General features: G+C 36.4%; 1 non-coding gene across 1 annotated transcript; it reads left to right on the top strand.

The window, feature by feature from the left end:
* The first annotated feature begins 725 nt into the window (after positions 1 to 725).
* Trnat-agu (transfer RNA threonine (anticodon AGU)) lies at positions 726 to 799 on the top strand. The gene has a single exon. It is a non-coding gene; the product is annotated as a tRNA-Thr (tRNA).
* The last annotated feature ends 8691 nt before the right edge of the window (positions 800 to 9490 follow it).

The raw sequence follows: 9490 nt of genomic DNA, 5'->3' as shown, positions 1-9490 counted from the left end.
TTTAACACTGTGTTTAGTTCATAAACATGTCGCATGTCGCATTTTTTACAGTGTACCATTAGCCTTTCATTGGAAGTGTTACCATGTACGTTGTTTTTATTGATTATTTACTCGTTATAAAGTATCCTTTTCCGTTTACTCCTCCAGTTATCATTCATTGCCGTGAGAAAGACAGGAGTCACAAGAATAGCTATTGACGACTTGAGCATTAGGAGACATTCCGATACACCATGTAAGTTTTGGTCGACCCTCTTTGATGATAAACAATATAATGACCAAGCGTTAAGAGATTATACATTAATACAATAAGTGCGTTTGAATGCGTGTTTTCTATTTACCTGCTTGTTGTGCGTCTATATTAGAATGCTCTCTCGCGAATGTATTATATATATGTTTATAGCGAAAACTTTGAGCAAAGAAAATGGGTTTTCATCTGGATTCGAACCCGAGACCTCCGGATTACCAGACCGGTGCTCTACCGACTGAGCTATTGAAAGCCCTAGATCGGTGTCCGTCCCGAAAAAAAATAAATAAATAAAAGAATAAAAATAAAAAATAAAAAGCTGCATCGCTTCGGTGATCCCTCGCATTTATTCCAAAGTTGATTTACGTCCTTTGGGTCTATGCCAGGTTAACGTGTGTGTGTGTGGCACACATACACACACTATAGCTTCTGACCACACGAGCAAAGAGAATTAAGGGTTTGGGACGAACACCGATCTAGGGCTTTCAATAGCTCAGTCGGTAGAGCACCGGTCTAGTAATCCGGAGGTCTCGGGTTCGAATCCCGATGAAAACCCATTTTCTTTGCTCAAAGTTTTCGCCATTTATTATTTGTTTCTGGTCAGTTTTCCCTCTCTTGTTTATAAAATTATATATATATATATATATATATATATATATATATATATATATGTATTGTGTGGGTGTGTGTGTATGTGTGTGTGTGTGTGTATTTGTTTATATTGCCACAAATATCACGGTTTGTTTTTAAACATTAAGAATTCTGATAAGTCATGTATTTACTTTGTTTGAATACTACATCATTTGGTCACGATAATATAATTATCAAAGTTTTGTGATAAATTTCCAGTTCTTTTTTTTTCATAGTAATGAGTTCATTCGTATATCACCATGTATATAAAAACAATAATGTTTGATTCAATTACCAGTTAACACATTCAATTGTCATTAATGTCATATGGAATTAGACATTAAAAATACTGAAAAAATGTATGTGTGTATATGCATGAAATGGCCTATAACTGACTAGTAAGTGACCAAAGGACTTAATACACTGTGGGCTTCTTGACCACTTTCATATTATTGTGACATCCTAGTCATCATGGTCATGATTTGAGATTTGGATTCTATTCTTGTTTTGCTGTGCAGCATACATCATTTTCATTTCTTATTCAATGTTGCATACCAAACAGGGGCTACACAAGCAACAGCGACTGATTGTTATACGTGTTTCAATCGCAATCGACCTCGTGATCGGTCTCCATCAAATAATGGACCTAGCCCGGTCATCGTCACTACGGTGACCTTCGTCGTAGTGATAGCTGTTGGCACCTTGGTTACAATCTTTATCCTGTTTCTCCAACGCATAGCGTGAGCTACCTCCATGCTTTTTCGAGGGGTAGGGGTAAGGGGAAGGGAAAGACAACTTGCTATACTATATACATGTATAGTGTTTAACCAAGTTATACGTTAAATGTTACAGGGCAAACAAAATAAAAATAACAAAGTATAAATAAAATATACTCAGGCCACATCTAATACAGGAAAGTTTAGTAAGTAGATAACTATGAAACTACGCAATTATTTGTAATTTTTAGTCTCTGTTGTGTCCACTTGAATTATTGTTTGTCTCTCTATCAATAAAGTGTGCAATTTGTTTTAGTCATTCTGATCACACTCTGCTTTTATCAGAGTGCACAAATGTTAAAAGCAGAAAGTTTATGAATCTACAAGAATGAGAAATTTTACATACGGTATATCCGGGCAATTACCCCCAGAGGGCAATTACCCCCTGGCTAAATACTGGATAGGGGTAAAGATTAGAGTAAAGATTAGGGTTAGGTTTAGGGTTAGGAGTTTAAGTTAGGTTCAGGATTAGGATTAGGATTAGGATTAGGGCCAGGGTAAGGGTCCGGGGTAATTGCCCTAGCCCTGGTATAGTCATGTTGGTTTATAATCATCTCCTCATCATTAATACATCAATTTGGGGAAGGCCCGATGTGTTTGTTGACTGTTTCCGGTATATTAAAGAGGTTTCATCCGGTAGAGTCGGGAATTCCGAACAAAGTGAAGGTATAACATGAAGCGGATCTGCTCGGGTTTGTCTGTTAACTGTTCCTTTGTTGTTGTTGTTTTTTTTTTCAAATTACCTAGAATACACACCAAAAGTGAAAGATCAGAAGTGAATGGCGAGCGGGATGTTGGTAACCGTTCAATTCAATTCAATTCAATTCATTTTAAATGATTTTATTCCCAGTAACACAATGCAGAAAGGGAGATATAAGCTTATTTTGTGAAATGCGAAGGTGGCCAGGATTAGCCAAGTCTGTATGGTATAATGTTGGCTTCCGTTCATATGTAAGCGGAACTATAAAAACGGGACACTACCTGAAAATCGGCACCCTACGACATTTGACACTCACATTTAATACATTGCATAAGCGTAAGTCTTTAACTCTTTCCGTGATTTCCGGTTTTCCAGTGGCTAACACAATGGATTTTTACCGAGGGCCTGGGTGAAACGTCTTGCAGAAAACAATTCAATATATTACCGACAAGGTTAGCAGCGAAAACGTGTGAAATAAATGTAAACACACTCTCCCACTACACGAACGCGACCGAGTGAAATGAGTGTTGAATGTCCACCAATCATTGTTAGGATGCGCCTGCCGGAACTTTCTTATCTCTATGTATTGTACATAGATATCAGTAATGCGAGCTACGTTTGTTCGGGTAAGGTCAACTTGGAGGAAATTTGTCATGTACATTCAATTTGTTCAGTCTACATCATGTTACTAAACTTATACAAGCTAAAACAACAATACATATATATATATTTTCTTTTTCTTTTTTTTAATGTGAATACTTATGGTGCTGATGATCGATAGATTACATATCTATACTTCTTTTCCTTTTCCGAGCACAGAAGAAGTCAAATACGAATAACCATCTCTTTAAACCTATAAAATCACTGTGCACTTTGTGAAATCATTGCACTCCTTGGACAAGTTCCGTTAAAGTTTTGTTATTCATCTCTCATCCTCTGGTGACTTACTTTTCTTTTTTCTTTCAGGAGAAAGTCACCAAACCCAAATCGCGGCCAACAGTCAAATTCTAGGGGCGGTATCCATGGTAACCCAACGTACTCAGTTGCTGAGCTTCATGAAGACAACGGACTCGCTGGAAACGTGCAAGTTTTAGAGGACGCCATTATGACTGGGATAATGGCGGCTCAGTTGGATTCTAGTGTTTCCTGTGATATCCCAACGTTCTCAATCCCCGAGTTTCATGGAGATAGCGGATGCAGCGGTGGAGATGGTTTTGCGTTCGATTTCTAAACCGCCAGAGGAAGGCGGCTTAGGGCGAGTCGATGAACATGAGTCGCAAGTATGATACGTAGCAATATTGCTTGTGCTAGCCTTTTGCTCGAATCCGTATGCATAAAAAACAAACAAACAAACAAGCAGTTGCATTCGAGCAAAAACTTTTGCTAACAAGCACAAGCAATTACTGCCTGCTGCCCGCGAGCAGTTGCCTAGAGACCAAGCATATGCTTAAAGCCGTATGCATAAAACGAATCTTTGTTGTTGTTGTTGCTAGCAGTTGATTACGTTTTTCCAAGCTCAGTAAATTGCGCTTGAGCTTTTGCTTAAATGCATTATACTATAATTCTTTAGCTTTTTCATATTGTTTCCGGAGGATGTTCACTGCTTTTTTGATTACTTAAGTTGTGCAAATATTCAAGGTAGTTTATATTGCCTAGCTTTTTTAAGAGTGTTTCTTTTGACATATCTTCCAAATGAGATGCTGTCTGTGTAAACGCTTTCACCTAAAAATGCATCATATAAAACCTTATTTGCATTGCAATGATATGTTCCGCTCATGTGAAGAAAGTACTACTCAATTTGAATTACGCGCTTGACTAGAGAAATTTGCGTGATAGTTGCGTCTTCAATTCTACCAATTCTACGGATAGTCGGAAAACAAGCGTTCAGCGTTCCCGACTTAGCACGATTCAATTGGCTCATGATAAGTATGCGGGATAGAACTCACACAAAACAAAGTTAGTGCTATTTAATACAGTGAATGTTGTTGTTGTTGTTGTTGCTGTTGTTGTTGTTGTTTTTTTTTTTTTTTTGGGGGGGGGGAGGGGTATTTACAGACATTTATGAAACCAATATTAACCACATGAAAGGAAAAATGATGAATATTAAGGCAATGATTTTTTTCTCCTCCAAAAGATTGTCAAAAAGGCCTAAAAAGCTCACCTAAAGTCTCTACTTGCGCATGCAAGAGAAAATTTGGGGCAAATGAAAATATGGTAATACTCCTGTTTATTGTTCTAACTCACATCAAGTGATGCATGTATTATGAACTTTGAGTCAAGCATGGAATGAAAGAAGAGAAGCGTATGTTTTTATTCATGTACATCTCATGAAGCAAATTTGTGGTGATGATCGCAAATTATATTATTACGAAAAATCAACAAATGGGCTACGCCATTTTTATTAATTACTGTAGAGTATGTCTATCTGCCGTTAGAGCAAAGTAAATGATTTCTGGAGATTCCTCACCTGTAAGTTAACAAATTGTTAAAATTATTATTCTGTTTCTCAGCAGTCCCTTTCCTTACAAACAACTTTTCTTTCATACAATATATCAGTACCAATTTCAATTAGATTGTATTTCGTAATAGCATAATTTCTATTATCATTAGAAATGAGAATTATGTATTTACTAGTAGTATAAACTATGTATGCAAAGTTTATGCTGTACAATAATGCTTTACTGGATATGAAAGAAATGAAATGAAATGCAAGGAATATAATAGTCCTTATTTGTTATTATTTTCTTTTTTTAGCAGGTTTAATCGCAAATATCTCAACAGAATTGAGTTAATTCGTCTCTGAGTTCAACTCTTTATTTTATCGTATAATTATACAGAATATTGTACGATTCTTGATTATCGTGTACGATGAGATCAAAGTGTAAACCACATGAAAAAGACTAGTAGAGCGCCATCTTTTGATGGCAGCTTGTGCAGCTCTCCGCGGTAACCCATATTACATACTAATTCTCACCACTCCCCGAGCTTCATAAAGATAACGGATTCGGTGTATGTGTGTGATTTCTAGGCCGTCTTATACTGGTCAGAGAAGAAGGCGGATCAGAGCGATTCACTGAATGCCAGGACATATCAGACAGTAACAGATTGGAAAAAACAACCTATTTTTCAGAGGAATAAGAACACTTGTTATTTATTGTAACTACTTATATTTGTGCTAATGATGGCAATGATATTAATGATGACTCTAGTCCTACTACTACTACTACTACTACTACTGATACTACTACTACTACTACTACTACTACTACTATAACTACTACTGCCACTGCTACTACTACTACTACTACCAGGACTGGCGCTACTACTACGATTTACTATTATTACTGATTACTAGTATTTTTACGTTTTGTTATTAGTATTTCTATTAGGGTATTATATAATGATTCTTGTGTGTCGTTTGACATTGTTTCCAGACAACTTTGCTTGCTCATTTTTATAATTGAAATTGTGCTATATTCAAGTTATTTTGTAATTTGCCTTGCTTCATTACGAGTTTGTTTATGAAGCATCTTCCAAACGAGACACTGTTTGTGAAATTGAAATAAAATCATGTTTTAAAAAAAATAATCATTTTTAATGTAATTATATGTTTCATTATTGTGCTACTACGTTTGATTACTCGTTTTTAATAGAGAACATGTGTGATAGCTGCGTCTCGAATTTAAGCACTTCTTGTTTTGTTTCGGAATAATGAAAAGTAATATCATATATATATATATATATATATATATATATATATATATGTATATGGAAAATTGCGAAATGGGTTAACCGCCGTTGTGTACAATAAAGCAGACAAAGCACAGTAAAACATTTCTAGTGATGCCTCACTTGTAACATAGTAAGGTGTATTCTTAAAGTTAAATATGATTGAGAACATCCCATATTTTCTGAGGTTTTTTTTTTTTTTTTGGGGGGGGGGGGAATGGGGGTGCTGGTAGCAGGTATATCTCGACTTCGGAACGAGAATGGTGTTAACTCTATGCGATCAGCTACTTGTATAAATCGCGCGCGCACACACACACACACACACACACACACACACACACACACACACATATATATATATATATATATATATATATATATATTAATATATGCATATTGACACATATTTTATTGTATAATCATATGAATGAAGACCTTGAAATCAATATAGGCCAGTTCACAGTTAGCGCATGTGCACATTGGTACAAATGAACTTTCTTTTTTCTCAATTGGTTAGGTACTTCACTCGTTTTTAAAGCAGCATGATGTACAATAAGCATCTCCACAATTTATGGAATTCACGTTCAAACAAAAAATGAACTTTTGCAGAACAGGTGACCAGAATGGTCTGTCAATTGACACTTCAGCAGGCATTCATTTTAATGTTTTGTGTCGAATGCATTTTCTATACCAACATTCCATTCAATTCAAATGATTTTATTTCCATATAAAGTAACACATAGTAATATACATAACGCTTACATGAGTACATAACATCAAGAGGAACTTTCAATCACGTAATTTTCAACAGAACATGAAAACAAGTATCATAATGATATCAACGCTGGTTTGGATAAATAAACACGTAAGCAATACAATCTTAATTTATAACTTTACATTGCTAAATACCAGGCTTGCTGTCAGGTGGATGAGTTAGTAAGCACCATATAAGGGTTACCTGAATAGTCATTACATCAGGGATGCTTATCTCAGTGAATCAAAATACCAACATGCCTGATTGTACAAATGACCTTTTTCTGCTCATGCGCAAAGTGAACCGTAAATTGGCTTATTATGGAAAGCGAGTATAGAAGTAGAACGCCATCTCCTGGTGAGACAGCTTGCATCAGGCCTCTTCTGGGCATGATAATACAGTTCACATTCTAAAAACTTGTGACACTCCTATACTTCTGACTACTCACTCTCAAAATTCTCGGCAAGAACATACCGAAACGTCGGGATTGGGGAGGCCCTTTTTCACGCCCACATGATGTGAATACCCTAGAAAAATATCTGGTGCACTTTAAGGGATGGTATAGTATTGGTGGAGATGAGGATTGGGATTTCACTTTTTGCGAGATACCAAGAAACTACTTATGAAATGATACAGAGCATACCATTCCAAGAGGAATTTAAAGTTTATTAGATAAAAAAAGCAAAACAAAGAGATCCCAATAAAAGGTGGGTCCCATCTTCTATTAGGATTGCTCTCTTTTGGATATCTCAGCCATTTCAAAACCAATTTTCATAAAATAAATGTTCAATCCCTCTTGAAATTCCAATACATGCTCCTTCATATTTCATAAGAGGTTTCTTACTGATTTCACCAAAATATCAGAAATCTGAGGCAAGGTCTCAACCAAAATCATACGATCCCTTTAAGTTTTCTACCACTCAACGTTCTATCTCCACGGAAGCCTTCAGTAAAATGGGGCAGCAACCGAAAATGACCTGTCACCATAAAACTTTGTATTAACTAAAAGAAGAATGAGAAGTAACTGATCTACGACTACGAGTGGGAACATGTGGGGTAACTGATTCCTTGATATATAATAGTGGACTGATATTGTGTACTTTATTGCACATTCAATGTCTTGCTTACGGTGCTATTCGGTTGTACTGTGGTCGCATATGGCAGAAGTATACACGGACATATAGGCCTGCTGAATGCTGAAAACAGAATGCTGGCGACTTTTTTTACGATTAAATCTTTTCCTCTTTCTCCTGTTTTAACCTCATCTTAGTTGCAAGAGGTAGTTCCATGAAGTCTTAACTGTTTTTGTTGATAATTCACTTGTGCTTTGCAGCTGTCTGGAGTAGCGTTGTCAGTATATTATAAGTTTAAACGCTATCTTCTCTTAAAGGGAAGATAAACCCCAAGAGCAATGTGGATTGAGTGAAAGCAGCAACATTGGTAGAACACATCAGTGAAAGTTTGAAGAAAATCGGACAATCGATGCAAAAGTTATGAATTTTTAAAGTTTTGGTGTTGGAACCGCTGGACGAGGAGACTACTAGAGGTTATGACGTATGAGTGGACAACAATACCAAGAAAATATAAAGAAAATTCTACAAAAATCAATTTTTCATGAAAATTACAAATTCCATCAGCTTGATATTGACATATGTTAAGGGTAGCAATTATTCCCCCTGCTTTCTGAAAGAGGTTGTTCCATTGCTCTTTCATAATTCTAGAAAAGTGAATTTTTGTTGAATTTCCTTTAAATTTTCTTTGTATTGTTGTCCACTCATACGTCATATCCTCTAGTAGTCTCCTCATCCAGCGGTTCCAACACCAAAACTTTAAATATTCATAACTTTTGCATCGATTGTCTGATTTTCCTCAAACTTTCACTGATGTGTTCTACTAATGTTGCTGCTTTCACTCAATCCACATTGCTTTTTGGGTTTACCTTCCCTTTAAGTTATGAAGGACGAGGTCATATCCTTATTGCATATTCAAAATGAAAGCAAAAGTGAGATAAACAAATTCAATGTATTTAAGACAAAGAGTTTCCACACACACACACACACACACACACACACACAAAGGAGTCTGCATATGGAGTCCTGTTAGAGGGTTGGGGCAATGAAAGGAAGGGGGCGTGGACCTGCTCCCCCTTCCCGCCAAACACACACTCATACTTTTTTTGGCTCTTCAGGAAGAAAACATACACAAAGGGAAAATAAAAAATAGAAAGAAAACAAACAAATCAAAATCCAGGACTATGGAAGCTTCTTCTTGTAGGATTGGGGTGAGGGCACTAACCCTTGATCAATATCAGATAGTACCAGCCCCTGCATGCATGTTCACTTCGACCGATACTCTAAAGTAAAGTAAAGTTTGCTCCTCCCCCTTTTGTAAAACTCTCATTATGTATGGGAGTAATATTTACAGCTCATGATCAACAAATGACTATAATTATACGCGAACAATGGTCAGGCCAACCGCTACTTTTTTTTTAATCCACCTACAACTTCCTTCTTTATGTCATGCGTAGGCTGTTATCACTTTCTGCATTATGATTTCTATACACTTATCATTTCCTGCTTCTTCACCGGATCAACGAGGTTTGGCCAAGTTTCAGAGGGGATGAACGCCAAGCTGAAGTGAACTGCACACTTGTTTAT

This window comes from Diadema antillarum, unplaced genomic scaffold (genome assembly GCF_040938485.1).
Source record: "Diadema antillarum isolate AM-2024a unplaced genomic scaffold, OU_Dant_1.0 scf00000006, whole genome shotgun sequence".
Lineage (NCBI taxonomy): Eukaryota > Metazoa > Echinodermata > Echinoidea > Diadematoida > Diadematidae > Diadema > Diadema antillarum.
This window is presented reverse-complemented; position numbering and strand designations above follow the sequence as displayed.